Source organism: Carettochelys insculpta, chromosome 12, assembly GCF_033958435.1.
Source record: "Carettochelys insculpta isolate YL-2023 chromosome 12, ASM3395843v1, whole genome shotgun sequence".
NCBI classification, from domain to species: Eukaryota; Metazoa; Chordata; order Testudines; family Carettochelyidae; genus Carettochelys; species Carettochelys insculpta.
This window is the reverse complement of record NC_134148.1, coordinates 22,344,308-22,363,314: the sequence shown is the minus strand read 5'-3', so window position 1 is coordinate 22,363,314 and position 19,007 is coordinate 22,344,308. Positions and strand designations below refer to the sequence as shown.

Below are 19,007 nucleotides of genomic sequence, written 5' to 3'. Positions count from 1 at the left end.
GTATGGATGACCATGACTGGCTGGGGCATTACTCCTGTGTCCAATAACCACTGACTAGTGGAACTGTGCTGGCCTGGGGCCCATAGCAGTGCAGCAGCACTTAAGGCTGCACCTCGGCGGTAAAATAATCTTGACATTGTACGAGACCCCTAGTGTGTGGCATAGATGTTGCTGTTGCATAAGAATGGGAATCTGGTGATAACGTTATCTGCCATTTTGGAAGGCAAGTGTGGCTACAGGGGGGTGCTGGCTGCAGTCAACACCGGGCCCTGCTTGCTGCTGTGTGTCAGTAATGTTTACACGAAGCACAAGCTTTGCATGCTAAAAAGAAATGTGCCTGAGGGAGCTATTTGTATTTTTATATCACTATCATTGCGCCTCAGTTTACCTCTTTTGATCTTGACTGCACAGATGATGGCTGTTGGCAGAAGGAACAAACAGCAAATGAAACGAGGATAGACATTCATAACAACACTCCGTAAACAAACAGGGGCCCTTCGTCCGGGAAATGGCCTTGGCTGACCAAAGTCTACCTACAAGGTTCATTCTTGCCAGGCATTAGCCTAAGATCAAAAAGAAGGGTCTGAAAGGTGGGTTGTCAGCAGCAGCTGGAGATGGCTCTGACCAGCACGAAGTGTGCAGTAGGGTAGTTTGATTTGCCTAGTCTTTAAGATGAAAGGGTCCTGCGCTGTGTGGCATTAACCTTTGCTTGCAAAGCCTCGGTAAGGATTAAGTAATGGGAAATAACATTTTAGGCCTCTGTGGGTGTACCCGCAGGGCCCTGTGGTTTCAGCTCGTGTCTCTGTGTGCGCTGTACCGTTGAGGTGAATGAACAAGTTAGGTGTTCTTTTGTATAAGCTGGTTTTTGAGTCACGTTAATCAGCTGCTGTCACAGGCTCTCGGAGGAAAAGAAATTACAGGTGCCAAACTCAGCTGGGCCTGTGCAGCTACTGTTGTTGGCAAATAAGGCTGCAGTCCGGAAAGTCCCTAAGAAATGCAGGGCCAAATGGTTCTGCCCGGGGGGTGGGGGTTGAGGGGGCTAGACTGGGCTCTTGGGGGGACTAAAGGGGTCTCAAGTGCAGTTCACCCTTTAACCACAACTATACAGGCAGGATGAGAACTCCAGGCACAGCGGAGGCTACCAATGGAAGCCAAACCCCCACTGGTACAGTTTTAGTATTAATCATGTTTGTTTATGGTCGTGTCTATGGGCTAGTAAGAATGGGGCCCCGTTATGTTAGGTGCTGTACATGGACTAGCAGTGGTCTCCTCTTTCAAGAATTTAGTCTGAACAGAACAGGTAGTCGGGGCCGGGGCAGGGAGGTTTTAAACACACAAGCAGAGGGAGCAATGGGATTGTGGCACATAGTGTTACCTCCCTGACTGTATTGTTTTGTTATAACAAACACCCTGAGTATCTCCTGCAGGGGACCTCTCATTCCCCAGGCTCTCCTCCTCTCTTGCTGGACCTGTCAGAGTAAGCGAAATGAGCACGCGTGACTCACATGGCCAACACTCAGGTGAGGAGGTGGGGTGGGGAAGAAAGAGGGCAACAGCCCCGCTAGTGCCCCTCTTCTCTGAGTGCGCTCATGAGGAGGAGAGAGAAGTCACTGCCCCATCTGCTCCGTGATATGCTGCTGCTGGGGGACTGATGGTTCTTGGAGCACCTAGGGCTGTTAGTCACCTTATAATCTCCTGACTCCAGGGAGAAGTCACTTTACCCACACGGGCTGGGTGCTCGCTTTGTAACACCACCAGCCTATCAGCCACTCAGGAACTTTTCTGTGCTTTATGCCAGCCTGTCTTTGGTCAGGTAAACAGGAGTGGGCGTGACCTGTTCTCCCTTGAGAATCAGCCTCTGACACTTGCTACTCACAGACATCCCAGATCCTCTGTTCCTAGGGGAACAGTGTGTCCCAGTTTACTAATTTCACCCTCCCGCTCTCTCTTGCTCCGTACAACACAGCAATGGTAATAAGAGAAGGGTTATTTCAGAAAGAAGAGAGGATTCAACTAGAAACAGTGTGACAGTAACAGCTGACTACAATGCAAAACAAAACCATGAAATATGTGCTCAGGCATGCATTTACTAATGTTACCTTTCCTAGGGAATTCAGCAGGTTTCCTCTCCCGCACACCAAAGTCCAGTCTCTTGCAGAAGTGGCTGGCTTTACAGGAACCAAGAGCTAACTTTTTTCATGAGAATGTTCCCGCTGCCCAGAATGCCGCCTCAGTGAGAGGTTGCAAATGGGCTGTTCCCCCCCTTGAGAATACTGAAAGAGTCTGTTTTATGCATAGCTTGGGTGGTCCCCTTTCTGTTGCTGTGCTCCTCTTTTACCTGAGTGGGTTGGTTTGTTTACAGTAATCTCTGATGAATTTCTATGGATAATCTTGGGTTAGACTCAGAGCAAAGCCAGGCAATTGAACCTCACATTACACTAACCAGGGAGCCTCCCACCCGCTTGAAATGGCCTTAGTGATTAACTTTTACTCTGAGACCATAAACCAGACTTTAAATGTAGTTACAGCATTCCTTAAATATGACCCATGTACTCGTTCTGCAATGGTTATGAATCTTGGTAAGGTTCAAGCTGTCTGTGGATAGCTACCGTATTACCCCTTATAAATATCCCGCAAGATGTTTGGTATACAGAGCTCTTCCAGTCCGAGGTGAGTGGTTCACAAAGGACGGGGGATGCTTTGCCAAGGGGTCTTTCTGTCACAATAACTTTGTACCAAACTTCAAGAGTGTGCAATGAAAATGAGCAGGTCCATAAAAAGAGAGTGCATGGGCTGCAAACAGCAAAATTTTGAATCTGCCATTTATGGGACAAAAAGGCAATAGTTCAGCCGATAATTATTGGCCATAGGATGCTCTTGTCATGTGCATACAATCGCTATTGTGTTTAATAACAATTAAAGGGGTAATTTTGAACTCCTTGCTTCTGAGAATTTTCCCTGACCCAGTGGGATTTTTGTCTCGGTAAAGAGGACAAGGGTAGGCTTTGAATTAAGCACTGTATTGCAGGCGCTTTGAGGGTGGGGAGGAGGAGGAGGAGGATTCTAGACAGGGTGAATCCTGCCCCTAAAACTGGGAGCAGGACTCACTACCTAAAAGTCAATTGAAGTCTGCCATTGGAAGCTCTGTCCCATACGTTGTACTAAACACAAAGATTAAATGCTGGGATCCTTATTATGGCCAAGAGCCATTTGGGAGGTCCCAAAATCTGACCTTTCCTTTTTTTTTAAAAAAAAAAAGAGGTGAGTGATTGGGGTTGCATTGAGCATTCCCTCCCCTTCCTGCTGTGCTCCCTCTTTCCCCAAAATCTTGTAAGCCTCTGAACAGTACAATGGCTCTGAGGATGCTACGTTAGGTTTTTAACAGAAATACGACATAAAACTGCTTCTTCTATTTTAATGACTGCCCCTTTTTACACCTCTGGATAAATGATACGTTAGACAGTTCATAGGTTTTATTGCTTTATATAGGTACTGCTATAAATATAAACTACAAGCCTTTTCTGCCTGCTAAGCAGTAGTAAGGCTTGCAGTGTTGTGTAACATAAAACCAAAGCTGGGCACATTGAGACCTAAGCAAGAAAACCCATGTTTCTGAGCAGAGCGTTCGTTAACTAGCCAAACAGCTCCTGTTGTCCTTAATGTTCAAAGGTTAACTCTGTCCAAAGTGGAGTAAATCGGCTTGCATGACCTTCTGCTGAAGTGACTGCTTGTTTTCATCTGTTTCATGTCAAATGGCCAAGCAAACAGGACCTGCTTGCATGGGAAAAGTCAGTATGTACAGATCTCCTCTGGCTCCATCTGGAGCTGGGCAAGGTGCTCAGCTCTTTGCGTCTGACTGTCATGAGTTTAAAGTTTAGTGCCACTGGTTACAGTAGAATTTCAGCTTGTCAAGGATTTTTGTGGGCCAGCTGTAAGTGGGGCTGTTCACAAAAAGTCAAAAGGTAAGCCTAATTGGGTGTAGCAGCAACTGTAGCACAATTCAGTCCAACAAGCCATTGCGCTCTTGGAGTTCATGCTGGAGCATTAAGTTGCTCGTTAATAGTTCCGAAAAAGCAGTGCTTTGGGGAGTGGAAAATGAATGGATGGCATTGTCTCCTCCACACTTCTTTATTCTGGGTTGATGCTGTGCAGCGTAGCCACTCAGCTGCGACTAGCACCAGAAAGCGGGGAAATAGCAGATTTAAGTATGCAATGCTTTCCCCTCTTTATATGGGGAGCCTCACCATCGAGAGACTCAGCACTTCATACCAGCAGGCACTAGCCCAGTTTTGCAGAGGAGAAACTCGAGGTGCAGACAGGGTAAGTGGCCGCACTGGAAGTCAGTGCAGCCAGGGATAGAACCATAATTCCTGGGTCTTGCCACTAGCCATCATTCACCTGAATGCTGTCCCATCTCTAAAATATCTGTGCTGCTACATCGCTTCTTTGGGTGAATTCGCTCTTCACTGCAGTGAAGCTAACAGCACTGGCAAGAGATATAGCACAGGAAGGCATTATTATAAAGCAATATCCCAGCCACCTTCACCTTAAAGAGGATGTTATCTAGTGGTTGCCCTCCTCCAGACAGAGACTTCAGATTTGAACTAAATTAGCAATTTCTTTTGCATTTGTAGCCTAAACAAAATCCAAGCTTAGGCCTCCAGAAATGATCCAAGCTAGTACACTCATCCACAGAGCCACTGGCCCAGTTTGGAACAATGGTTGCCCTTGCAAAGGATGATATAAAATATTTTGCAATGCTGGCACTTTACTGGGTCTATAATGACTGTCACCTGACCCAATCTGACCCTGAAAGTGTTCTTTATCTCTTGTCACACCTTTTAACTACCCATTCAATGACGGGAAAGGCTATTTAACCCTCGCACACCACCTTTTTAATATGGAATTTTGTTAGGGTTCTGTTCTCTTTGCCAATGCTTGCTACAGTCTTGCTGCTTTTTTTCAAAAGAGTGGAGGCAGCATGGGCAGAAGACAACTAAAACCCTTCTAAACTAAATTAAGCTAACACTTCTTTTGCTTCCTAACTTTTAGGAGGAAGAGATCAGAGGTGATTTGAAAATGTTCTGCAGATTACGCTAGTAATTACGTAAATGAATATATTGAAAACAGTAGTGCTGTTTATTGCAATAAGGCAAACAGGGTTTGGCCCTGATGTACAAACTGCATAGGCATGAATATAACGTAGACGAGATCTGGGGTCAGCAACCCCCAGCATGGGTGCCAAGAGTGGCACGTGAGCTGATTTTCATCACCATGCGAGTTGGGAGCTTAGCTCTGCTCCTCCTCCCTCATGCAGCCGGGAGCTTGCTGAAAGCCAGGCCGCCTGTGGATTAACAGAAGACCAGCTAATGCTACCAACCACCACCTAAATGGTAAAGCTCTGCATCTTCATTTATTAATGAAGAATAGTGACAGAAGGGTAGCTGTGTTAGTCTGTATTCTATCAAAACCAAAAGCAGTCATGGAGCACTTTAAAGACTAACACAGCCGTCTGTCACTGTTCAACATGCAAGGCACCACATTCAGCCGTTTAGTATGGAGATCCATCCACTATGTGGAAAAACTTGCCCAGATCCAGGCAGACATCCTCTTTCTCCCCAAATGCAAGAAAATGGGTATTGTACCCAAGGGTTTCATATTCCGTTAGTTTTTGAAGTGCTACATGACTGACTGCTTTTTTGATTTATTAATGAAGCTGTTGTAAACAGGACAATTAGTGGCTTTAAAAAGTATCATCAGCACTTGGACCATACATAGAGATCAAAAGGTCAGATTTTGGCACTCTGCCTCAGAAAGGTTGCTGACCCCAGATTAGATGATGAATATGTGTAATCAACAAGAATGAAAAGTATGCTTACCTTAAGTCATGTTTGCTTCTAATAGCATCATAAGCAGCAGTATTAGTGTATTCACCAGCTCTTGGGATATGTGCTTAGTGTGCACTATGGGCTTTTCATGCTGTACGTTGAGCTGAATATTTTCAGTGGAATTGTTTCCTAGCATAATTGTTCTAAATTTTGTGGGTACTCCCAAGGTCTGTGTCTTGCCTTTCACACTCAAATGCAAAAGGTAAAAACCAAACGTTTTGTAAAGCCAAGCACTAAGGGTTCACCCCCGGCTGCCTTGGTTACAGTCTTTCCCCTGACAAACAGAGGAGCTATGTCAAAAACGAGCATGTGATAGGTGGTATTTATACCGAATCACTGGACACCATTATGCAATCATGAAAGCCACCAAACATAGCTGGCTTTCCTTGCTTCATCTGGGATGCCACCCAAATCTGTCAGCTGTACTTCAGCATTAACCATTTCCCTAGCTCTCTGATCCATGCATCCTTGAGTGTTGCTGTACTAATCGAGGGAGCTCTCTTCTGTTGGCCCTCTGCTGTACTTTATCAACACTTCACCTGCCAGACTCTCTCCTTTCTGCCTCTCCTACTTTTGTGGACTTTCTGAAGCTCCAGTCTAATCTGATCTTCAACAGACTGAGGAGGATGATCCAGGTACGGAAGCACGAATACATCTATTCCAAAGCCTAATGTTTCTTCAAACATTTATTTACTGTTCCTGACAAGTTAAACAGCAATGCCAGGATTTAACAGGGGCAACTAGAGTTCACTTTTTGTGTGAGTCTTTTGGGAATGTACTTGAAAGTGCAAAGTCCATGCACACGTTTCAGCACTAGCACCCAATCAGCTGCGTATGGTCTCCCTTTATCCTAACTTTTTAACTCCAGTGGATACCTAGATCCTATTCAGCCCTGCTGTAATTCCATTTAGATCTATGGAGTTACACCAGGGATGAATTTGCCCACTCTATTTGGAAGAAATATTTAAATGATTTCATTCTTTGTAAATTGTAAGAACTTCTACTGTTTTTTCTAAGACACTTTCTGGATGGGTGGACTATTTTTATGTCAGGGAGTGATCTGCTGCTTAAATCACACACAATCTCACGCCCTCCTCCTCTCATTTACATATTTATATGATGAATTATTACTGGAGTAACAGCTGTACTCATATCTCCGCAACATAACCTTCCCCTTCTCATCAGACCACTTCTATTTATGACTAGAAATCTTCTGGTTGACCTTTTCACTTGCTGTGGATATTTTTTAATTGTTACTTGTTCTATCCTTAGGAATATTGTTTTGTGCAAGGAAAATAAATATAAATGACTCTGAAGACAAGAAACAAGACACGATGCAGAGGACACAACCCAGTTTAAAAAATGGTAAGCTAAATTTCGTGTATGTTCTTTTCTTTGTGATATCCATTAATTTAGAGGGGATAGTATGAAGAACTGGAATTTGGGTTCTAATGATCGTTAAAACACAGAAACAAAGTGAGTGTGTGTTAAGTTCAAAAGTAAAATAGAAATATGCTGACTGGGATCCTGGGGATATAGAATACTTTAATGCTTTTATATAAGCTTTGTGTTGGATTATTTTGTTTTTGGGCTTGATATGGACTGGTGTGTGTGTTTTCACATTGCACCAAGAAGAATGAATACACCATTCTTTAGACATGGCGTAGTTAGTATCTTTTCTGTAACAATGTATAGACAAAAATATGAGGATTTGCTGGAAATGACTATTTAGATTTACAGTTGTGAAAAAAGTAGGGAGGGAAAAAGCCCAGAAGCACAAGTATTATTTCAGTGTGACGAATTGCCCAAATATGGAGAGAAAGTCATATGTAAATCTTTGTTCTCACTAGAGCTTTTTGTCACATGATGACATTAAAAGTATGAATCACAGAGAAGGCTCAGAATTCTATGCTGTGTGAACCTGTAACTGCAAGACTTTTGGGGAAAGTAGTTTATTTGCATGCTTCCTTACAATGTGTCATAGGTATTGCAGGCTACAGAAGAGGTGGCTTTGGGCTAGGCTCCTACGCAGAACCTAAGCAGTAATATTTTGGAAGCAGTCTTGTTACACACCTGCCTCTTAAATTCTGAGAGTTGTAGTGTACTCCCAGGCTTTGGCTTCGTTTGTTTAAGCAGATTTCCCCCTCTGAAATGGACATGGAATTAAGGTTTCCAAAAAGAATCCATTATGTCACTCAAAAAGGAGTTTAGTCCATGATTCTGGTTAGATGTGAAAATATCGTTTCTTGTGTCGAGGAGAATGTTTGTAGTTAGAGTACTACTGAGCTCTCTATTGTCATACTACAGGCGGTGCTAGTGTTTTCTTGACACTATCTTGTGTATCTCTTTCCCCTGAGTGCTTTTCCTCAGACAAACATAACTGGATATACAGAATGAAACGTTGAGCACATACTTCTCCCACAGCAGGCAATGGGAGATACAGACGCTCAGTAGCTCTCAGCATCTAGGCTTGAGATAGAAAAGGGTGGGTCCCCTGGGTCAAGGTCTTGCTGAAGTCCATGGGAGTTGGGCAGGGGCACAGGAAAGGGTTCTCATCTTTTAAATTCACTGTTTGTTTCCAGGGTTTTATTTTTTATTGTTAGAAAAGCACAGTGAAAATTTTGGTATCCCACAGCAGCTGAAAACCATGCTGTTTTTTCAAAATGCCTTACTCTCTTGTTCAACTTGTGTATCCCTGAGGAAAAATTGCATTTCAAACAATCCCTTCAGGTGATTGTTACAATCAGTGCAGATAATCTCAAACTGTCTTGAGCGGAGGAAAAACACATTGCCAGAACTAGAAATAATTTACATAACCCAATATAAAGCTCTAACAAAATGTTCCAGTACTAAAAGGATTGGTTTTACCGTAATTAACATGTGAGACAAAGGATACTCTCTGAAGGTCAGGCAAACTCAAAAAATAGATTGGATCTCACAGAAGGACAAAAATTAACCTTTAAAGTTTTCCTCTGCCAAACTTTCAAGTTGGCATTCCTCAGACTCTCACATAAGCAGAGTTTTATCCTGGCAAATGCTGTGTTTGTTCTGCAAGGGAGAGAGGGAGGAGTCAAAGTTTCATATCTACACCTGGAAGAAGTAACAAGCTGGGAATCAAGTTTGCTTTTTGCCACCACTGTCAATGTAAATAAAACGATCAGTTTAAAAACAGCACATTGTACATGATGCTGATGTATTCCTGGACCCTGGCAGTTCATGCCACTTCTGCAAGCCAATCATAACAGTACAAATAACAAGCGCTCTTGTGGCACCTTAGACTCTAACGAAGGTATTCGGTCACGAGCTATTGTGGGTAAAATAGGTCATAAGCTTTTTGTGGGTTAAAATGCACTTTGGAAGTGGGTTTTCTCACAAAAGCTCGTGACCTAATAAATTTGTTAGTCCCTAAAGGGACACAGGGCTGCTTGTTTTTGTGCAGCTACAGATTAAGAGGGGTACCTCTCTGAGACTGTTAGTAACAGTAGCTTGCATTTTGTTGGGGTGATTTTTCTGAAGGATCCCAAAGCACTGCACATACTTTATGCAAGCAGCATCATAAAATGCAACTGATGGGTACACAGCTCAGACAACCATGCATGTAGGAAGCAGGGGAGGAATTCTGCTGAGGGCACTGTGACAGGGGATCTTCAGTATCCCTCCTTTTGTGACTCATGTTGAGTCGTCTTAATGCCCTTGTGTCATGATGGAGAGGCAGCTGGGCCAAATGTCAGTGAGTGGTGTTGTAATGAGTGGATGGGGCTGCAGTGCCACTCAGGTTTGGCCCAGGGAAGGGCCATCAGGGCAAATCTGCCACCTGAGGCAACTACCCAGAAATCAGCTACCTAGTTTTCCTGTAGCTACAGTGGGCTCTGACTAGTATTGGAACCTTTGGTTCCAGGAATCCTGCAGAGCCCAGAAAAAGATGATCAGATCATTGGGGCCTCTCCGTTTGTAGATCAGTGACTTATTTTCTTGTGTGTACGTGTTAAAGTGCTCTTCTTAAATCAGCTTAATGCATAAAATGTCAAAAATAAGCTCTGGGGAGCAGCATTATGGATAGCTGAACTGTGCAAACGCATGCTGGAGAAGAGAGAAAACTGACCTTGACCTGGTGCTCTGAGGTTTTGAAGTCCAAGAAGTTTTCCACATAGGCTTGTATGGAAATGAAAGCACGTAAGAAGAAATGACACTGGGTGTAATCATTGTAATGAGGGGCTGGTGTGTCTCACATGCACCCTTCAGCCAACAGTGGAGGTGATGTAATCTGAATCACTGAAGTAAAAACCTCCTATTAAAGTGCTGTGTGAGCAGGTAAGATGCTTGAGCAGAGACCAAACAACAGCAATAGGCAGTAAGGTCTGTACAGCAGGAGAGTGTCTGTTTACAGGCAAATCATAACTGAGAAAGAACAGCAACCTTCTTCCAGGTATCTTCTCCAGCTGGTTGAGCACTCTGTAGCTACGTCTACATGTGAAGCCTACATCGAAGTAGCTTATTTCGATGTAGCGACATCGAAATAGGCTATTTCGATAAATAACATCTACACGTCCTCCAGGACTGGCAACGTCGACATTCAACATCGACGTTGCGCAGCACCACGTCGAAATAGGCGCTGCGAGGGAACGTCTACACGCCAAAGTAGCACACATCGAAATAAGGGTGCCAGGCACAGCTGCAGACAGGGTCACAGGGCGGACTCAACAGCAAGCCGCTCCCTTAAAGGGCCCCTCCCAGACACAGTTGCACTAAACAACACAAGATCCACAGAGCCGACAACTGGTTGCAGACCCTGTGCATGCAGCATGGATCCCCAGCTGCAGCAGCAGCAGCCAGAAGCCCTGGGCTAAGGGCTGCTGCACACGGTGACCATAGAGCCCCGCAGGGGCTGGAGAGAGAGTGTCTCTCAACCCCTCAGCTGATGGCCACCATGGCGGACCCCACTATTTCGATGTTGCGGGACGCGGATCGGCTACACATGCCCTACTTCGATGTTCAACTTCGAAGTAGGGCGCTATTCCCATCCCCTCATGGGGTTAGTGGCTTCGACGTCTCACCACCTAACGTTGATATTAACATCGAAATAGCGCCCAACACGTGTAGCCGTGACGGGCGCTATTTCGAAGTTAGTGCCGCTACTTCAAAGTAGCGTGCACGTGTAGACACGGCTTGTGTCATGTCCCATCCAATGTGCAGCGGGAAAGGAAAGCTGGCGTTATGACCCAGCACACAAGGGGCTGAGCTAAGAACACTCCTGCATGCAGTCCCAGTCTGCTTTATAGAAATAGGAAGACCCACAAATCAGCCACTGCTCACTGATCCTTTTAAGAGGCATTTATGGATGCCAGCTCACTAGAGCGAAATGCATGAGCCACTTTTTTCACTCTGGTCTTGCAAGAGAGCTATTGGGCTTATTAGGCTTCAGTTGGAGTATTGTGTTCCATTCTGGGCACCATAGTTCTAGAAAGATGTGGAGAAATTGGAGAGGGAAGAGCAACAAAATGATTAAAGGTCTAGAAAACATGACCCAGGAGGGAAGACGGAAGGAACTGGGTTTTGTTAGTTTTGAAAAGATAAGATGGAGAGGGGACACTATAGCAACTTTCAAGTACCCAAAAGGGTGTTACAAGGAGGAGGGAGAAAAATTGTTCTCCTTAACCTCTGATAATGGGAGAAGAATGAATGAGCTTAAATTGCATCAAGGGAGGTTTAGGTTGAACATTATGAAGAACTTCCTAATTGTCAGGCTGGATAAGTACTGGAATAAATTGCCTAGGGAGGTTGTGGAATCTCCATCACTGGAGATGTTTAAGAGCAGGTTAGATAAACATCTGTTACAGATGATCAAGGTGGTGCCTGGTCCTGCCATGATGGCAGTGGACTGGACTTGATGACCTGTCAGGGTCTCTTCCAGTTCTAGTGTTCTTTGAATGAATCTGTCCTTGAACCATGTCTGAGAATTGCAAAGAAGCGAGGAATGTTATCACATCTCCTTCCTGTGCTGCACATTATCTGGAATGACCACTAACGGCACAGAAGCAGCCTGGTAGGGTTCTTAAATTGTTGCAGTGTTCAAGTGAAAAGCATCTGCTGGTCTAAGAGCATAATCTCTTGTGGACATGTATTAAAAAGAGAAGACGTGCTGCATGTCTGAGTAGATTTAGATGGTTTTTAAGAACCCCAGATGGGCGGAAATTGAACTACCTAGACAAGGTAATACAGGTCTAGGCCTGTGTTAATTTCTGCCCCTCACCCTGTAGGGATAAAAGGTAGGCTGGGGTGACTGAAAGCCAGGATGGGCTAGAGCTATCTTTGATGATGAGCCAGATTAGATGACGGATGGGTTGAGAGGGCTGGGAGAAACAGGACTGGCTGGGCAACAAGACGAGAATGGACGGTCCAGATGATTGACATTCTGACTTTCAGGACGGGAGACTGGGGCTGGGATAAGAAGCCCAAGGAGTGAAGACTGTGGTCGTTTAAGTGAGGAGAATGGGAATGGGATGAGGTGCCACTGGTGAGAAAGAGACAGGACTGGGTGAACAGGGCAGAAAAGAACTGGAGAACAAATGGGCAGAGGAGTCTTTCCTCTACAGCCTGGAATGGAATCCGAGATTCCTGAGTCTCAGCACTCTTCTGACGTCTGCATACGTCTGTGAAATCCAACACCTTGAGTGCTGGTCGGCAGAAGCCTTGCAACTATGATCCATGAGTGATGAGCACCAGAAATAACTTGTCTTCTGGAAATTAATAACTGGGGTTCGGTAGTGTGCAATAAACAAGGAACAGGGCCACACATTGAACAATGAGGGGAGAACAAAATGTTGAGTAGCTGCTCATTAAGTGAGAGCTGTCCGTCTGGTGCACAGAATGGGGCAAGGGTCCTCTGGGTGGGGTTGGGGGTCGGGGAGAACAGCCTGTATGAGAATGCAGATTCACAGAAGGACCAAATGAAAGGGCAGAGGCAAATTAATTCTGACATTTCCTAACCTCTGAGGGCTTGACTTTGCATCCTTCACATTCTTTTTATACTGAAATTGGTGGGGGGATGGGAGGGCAGCAGATCAAGAGAGGGAGACTGAGATGTATATTACTTAATTATGGGGTTTAATTCATTTTGTCTGACCTATGGTAGGAGATGTGCTGATTGTTGCAGATTCAGTCTCTGAATAGTTTCCTTATTCCTGTGCTCTCCCGCTAGGTGAAAAATCAGAGCAAACAACAGGTGGATATTCTCTTGTTTGCATCTGTACTAAGGTTATTAAAAAATCCATGTCCCTCTTTGCTGTCTGATTTAATTACAACAGTTACACTAGGTTCCTAGTTTGAACATTCCTTGCCATGTAGCAAAATGTAAACCCACCACTGAGCTGCAGTTGGCTTGTAATTATTACATTTTTATTGTTCACCAACAAATTCTGTTGGACCTCAGGGCATAAACACAAAGTACAGCATAGTACTTTGATCTGAAATTGTACATTCTCGGTCCTCGAATTGTTTTACCACAAGCATACAAATTGCCTTAATCATTTAAACAGACAAGTTATCTCTCACCCTAACAACCTCCACTGTCTCTGCATTGCTAGAAAGAATTTAAACAGTCATTGCAGCTGTGGAAGTGCCAGATTAACTGGTCTCAAAGAAAAAAATGGTTCCCATCTCACACAATCCTGGTAATCATTTAATGGATATGTGCATCTTCTGTTGGACAATTCTCCTCTCATTGCTTGAAATCTAGGTGCAGCAACTGTCAAGGGTGCCGATCCAGCACTGTGGGCAATTAAATTCCTTATTTTACCCTTAGAGCAGGCAGTGGTAATAGAAGGCTTTTCCTCATGGTGGTATAGCTGTGACAGAGGGGGAGAGACTCCTTTCAGTCTCATTCAGTCATTGGTGTTAACCAGTAAGCATGCCGGTATGCATGAGGCTTTGTCGTAAGAATTTATAAATGACTGGAAGGAATTGGTAAATGTCTGAAAAAAGTGACCTGGCTCCCAGGTACAATTACAAGGAAGCCCAAATATTGAACGCTTTGTTAAAATAAAATACACCATGGCCTACTACAACTAGAGTCCCTGACATAGCAGAAGGCAGAGTACAATGGCTGGATTGTTGTGATGATGTCTGATGCCAGCTTGTTATATCATGAGGTGAAGGAGAAAGAATGGCTCTCAGGAGCTGCGTCTACACGTGCACGCTACTTCGAAGTAGCGGCAGTAACTTCAAAATAGCGCCCGTCACGTCTACACGTGTTGGGCGCTATTTCGAAGTTGAAATCGACGTTAGGCGGCGAGACGTCGAAGTCGCTAACCCCATGAGGGGATGGGAATAGCGCCCTACTTCGACGTTCAACATCGAAGTAGGGACGTGTAGACGATCCGCGTCCCGCAACATCGAAATAGCGGGGTCCTCCATGGCGGCCATCAGCTGGGGGGTTGAGAGATACTCTCTCTCCAGCCCTTGAGGGGCTCTGTGGTCACCGTGTGCAGCAGCCCTTAGCCCAGGGCTTCTGGCTGCTGCTGCTGCAGCTGGGGGTCCGTGCTGCATGCACAGGGTCTGCAACTAGTTGTTGGCTCTGTGTATCTTGCACTGTTTAATGAAAGTGTGTCTGGGAGGGGCCCTTTAAGGGAGGGACTTGCTGTTGAGTCCGCCCCGTGACCCTGTCTGCGGCTGTGCCTGGCTCCCTTATTTCGATGTGTGCTACTTTGGCGTGTAGACGTTCCCTCGCTGCGCCTATTTCGATGTCGGGCTGCGCAACGTCGAAGTTGAACATCGACGTTGCCGGCCCTGGAGGACGTGTAGACGTTATTCATCGAAATAGCCTATTTCGATGTCGCAACATCGAAATAAGCTACTTCGAAGTAGCGTGCACGTGTAGACGTAGCCAGGATATAGCAAGCTGGCTTCGGAACCTAACTTCTGCACAACAGTGAATTAGAACGCATGAGCCCTGGGAACTGAAGAGTTGTGTTGTTCTGTGGACTGGAGGCTTTGCACTGTATGTATTATAAACGGTATGACAGTAGCTGGAAACTGTGTTGCAATGGAAGATTACTGTACTCTGGGCCGTAAACACCCTTTCTCAGGAAGTTAAAGAGGTGTGTTCCACAAAAGGACTTAGGTGCCCAAGCACCTCTTTTAGTTCTACTGCAATCCACAAAAACCTACTAGAACACGTAGTTGTCTAAACCCACTCAGCGCCTAAGTTTTTCAGCATCAAAACTCTCCAGGAGCCTATGCTGCTGCTTATGGGCATGTGCACTGCTGCTTCCCTCTAGGCCTCTGGGCACTTAATTCCTGACTGAGCTGCTGAGCAATCCTCAGAGTGGGGCAAAACAGACATTTGGCTTCCTAAGGCCTCTGTGGTGCCTGTTGCAGTAGGTGCTCATCAACATTGACTAGACAAAGTGAATGACGCTGTAGCCCATGGGGTTTTGCTCCCACTTGAGAGGAGGAAGACCCTGGATTCAGTCCTCCATCCAAAGTAAAAAAAGATTCAACAGGAGAGACTGAGGGAGCCCTACATGGGAATAGCTCCTAGAACTCTCTTGCAAGGAGCTGGGCTATTGTTGAAATCACTTATCATTTGCGGCAGGGCGTGATTAAACCAGAGTCTCCTGTGTACAAGGGGAGGGCACTAACCACTAGGATAAACATTATAAGGTGATAGTGTAGGCAGTGATGCCACCTTCTGTACTGGGTGAAGCAGGTTCCTATCCCATTCCTGCAAGTGGTACTTAAGCCATCTGACTCAAAGCTGCTGGTGTCTGTTCAAGCATGCAGGGGCCTCCCTGCAACCTGGATTTAGATGCCTATCTGTGAGAAAGGGGAGGGATTTCGGGCACCCTCCTAACGTTAGCATCTCCGATTGTCTAATCTAAGTGGCCTTGCATTCTAAGGTGCCTGTCTGTCCCCATTCATTGCATGAGTCTAGGCACCTAACTTGACTTTGTGGTTTCTGGATTTTCTAGGCACCTAAAAGCTGGCTAGTGTGATGCTCAGGGTTGCTCCTTTGTGCAGCCCACCTAGGTCAGTAATATATAAAACCCCCTAGTGCCCAATAGAAGCTGCAAAACAGGCAGGGAAGGGAAGTTTATGGCTGCTGTGAACAGACACCACTTGCAGAGAGGATAGAGTTTTTGTGAGGAAGCACCTTCAGCACATAGGGTGAAATTCTGGCCCTACTGAAGTCCATGGAAATCTTGCCGTGGGCTTCAATGGAGCAAGGAGTTTGCCTATAATCCAGATATTGCCCTTACAGAGAGACAAATTGTCAAACATTAATTCATAAAAAACATGAGCATATGCCAAGAGATCCCTCACCCTGTGTTGTAACTGAAGAAGAATATGAGCAGGCAGAAGCGAATGCCTAAAAAAGCTATTGTGAGATTCTGATATCGAGAGTGAATCCCCTGAAATCAAAGAGATTACGCTAGTTAAGAGAGAAGAGAATCACAGCGCCTAATCTTCATCCACATCATGCAAATCTCCACAGCCCAATTAACCCATCACCATTTATAGGCAGTAAGTAGGCCCCTCATGAAGAAACAAACATTCATTTAGCTCAGTGGTGGAAACCTGCAGCATGCAGGCCACATGCAGCCCATTGGGGCTCCACATACGGTTTGCAGACGCCCTGCCTAGCTCCCCCATGCACCTCTGATGTACTGGGGCACCAGAGCTCCACATTTCCTACTCCTCCCCTGCCTCCCAGCACTTTTGGAGTGCTGCCAACCTACTGATTCATGCTTGTCCCTGCTCCTCCTGCTCCCTCCCAGAGCTGGAACAGTCACGAACAGCTGATTCCCAGCGCTCCAGCTCTGGGAAGGAGAGGGAGGGGCAGGGATGGAGCATGAATCAGGTTCACAGAGATCAGTAGTGCTGGGAGGGACAGGCACACGTAGGGGCTCCAGTGTCCTGGTACACAAGAGATGCATGGAGGAGAGGGCACACAAGGGGTACAGGGGGCTGCAGTTTGAACCCCAGTGGGCCGTGGCTTGCTGCAGTCCACTGAGGTGAAGGAGGGCCACTTAAGTGGCCCACTCCTTATTTTTGGTTGCCCATCTCTGGTCCAGCTGGTCCCACTTGGTTTTGCTCTATGTAGAGAATTTATTCCCTTCCATTTGATGGCAGCTTCGTTGCCAGTAAATTTGACTCTTGGCTGATCAGTAACTGAGTGGGGAAACCTGGCCTATATTATAGGGGCGAGATACAGGGTGATGTTAAAGCACATGCTAGGATTAGCACTTAAGGGAAGTGCATATTATACCTTTTTGGCAAAGTAGCAGGAGTCATCTTGTTTCTTGGGCAAAATGGACAAGTGCCCGCTCAGAAATGGATTGAGACCTCAAACTCCTTTCTTGTAGGCCATCAAATGGCCATTTCACAGTGACTCCTGATTGTGGCACACAAACCAATAGCAAGGCACCATGTGAGGGAGGGGAAGAAGATGTTAGGAAATGCACCTAATGATGTTGCAGAATAATCATGAATGAGTACTGGTGAGAGGTGGTGAAGCCAGGAAGGAGGATGCCATGATGTGAAGTGAAAGTCTTGAGAAACAGGTTGCGTAGTATAGACTGAGAAACATAATTAGGAGAATAGATTGTGTCACTGCTGCTCAGTTGCTAAAAACAGAACTGTTTCAAAAGGTCTACCCACTAGTTTCTGAGAATTTTAAAAGCCTCACAGCACAAAGAATTGAACCTGGCTTGGGTAAAACAAATGGAGGAAGCTCTAGAGGGATGGGCTTTTGTCTTCCTTATATCCTTATATGGGAGAAAAAGTGAAACAAAGGTGAAAATGACTTGACCAACCAGAATACAAATAAATAGCAATGAGGTGGTACCTAAGGGCCCCAGTCACGGTCCAGAGCCCTCCTGTGTTTGGTGCTGTACAAATGTGGTCCCTGCCTCAAAGAGCTTATCCTTTAATTATGATGATGGTGGTTCCTGTGACATATTGCACAGCTCCCAAGCTGTGACACAGAGGTCCTCAAACAGTTTTTATACAGACAGTAATGGCTACATCTACACTAGCCCCAAACTTCAAAATGGCCATTCAAACGGCCATTTCGAAGTTTACTAATGAAGCGCTCAAATGCATATTCAGCGCTTCATTAGCATGCGGGCGGCCGCGGCACTTCGAAATTGATGCGCCTCGCCGCCGTGCGGCTCGTCCCGACGGGGCTTCTTTTCGAAAGGACCCCGCCTACTTCGAAGTCCCCTTATTCCCATGAGTAGATGGGAATAAGGGGACTTCAAAGTAGGCGGGGTCCTTTCGAAAAGGAGCCCCGTTGGGACGAGCCGCACGGCAGCGAGCCGCGTCAATTTCAAAGCGCCGCGGCCGCCCGCATGCTAATGAAGCGCTGAATATGCATTTCAGCGCTTCATTAGTAAACTTCAAAACGGCCGTTTGCGTGGCCATTTCGAAGTTTGGGGCTAGTGTAGACATGCCCAATGACTTTCACTCATTGTTGGCCAAGACTGGATTAGGTTCAGAGTCCTAGTCAAGGAAGTGTCTGCAATTTGCTACAAATCTCCTAAGCAACCATTACAACATGGCCAAGGAGCATGGACTTTCTGCTTCCTTAATTTGTTCTAACAGTAGCAGATCTCTATTCAATCTGAGGCAAAAAGCAAGATTCATTCCAGGGTATATGCTGATTTACATTAACAATTATTGTGCTGTTTTTTGGCAGTATAATGCCCTTCCTATCCCATTCCTCTCCCACTCAGGTATCTCCAGTTGTTTAACTCTTTAGATAACAAATAGCAGTTACAATTCTGTCACAATTCTGCAGCCTACAGGTCTGGCCAAAGAGTTTTCAGAGCCCAACACAGCATGCTCACATAGAGCGTGGGGCCCTGAAGGCATGGGGCTCAAGGCAACTGCCTTATTCACCTTGCTCTAAGGCCAGGCCTGGCAGCCTACAATTGCAGGAGAAGCACATTTGCCACTCTTGGATATTTCTATTGCATGTTACCACTATAAATTTATTTCCAGGAGATTCTATAGTAGATGAAAATGGGCAAAAACAAGGCTTTTCTCTGCATCCGATAACCCCGGCAACCCAAGCTTTATTTACAGATGATCAGCAGATGTGTCATCTGTGCAGAGCAA

At 45.5% G+C, this 19,007-nt stretch overlaps 1 protein-coding gene across 2 annotated transcripts in view; it reads left to right on the top strand.

The window, feature by feature from the left end:
• Window positions 1–6,351: 6,351 nt before the first annotated feature.
• Window positions 6,352–19,007, top strand: part of MAPK6 (mitogen-activated protein kinase 6) — a 49,286-nt gene continuing 36,630 nt past the window's right edge. Inside the window, exons 1-2 of one of the 2 annotated variants that reach the window (XM_075006286.1) lie at window positions 6,352–6,523; window positions 7,161–7,253. The gene's annotated coding sequence lies outside the window, so the exon portion shown is untranslated. Of the gene's footprint in view, window positions 6,524–7,043; window positions 7,254–19,007 lie in introns of those variants that run through there. The other variant, XM_075006285.1, reaches the window with a different exon arrangement.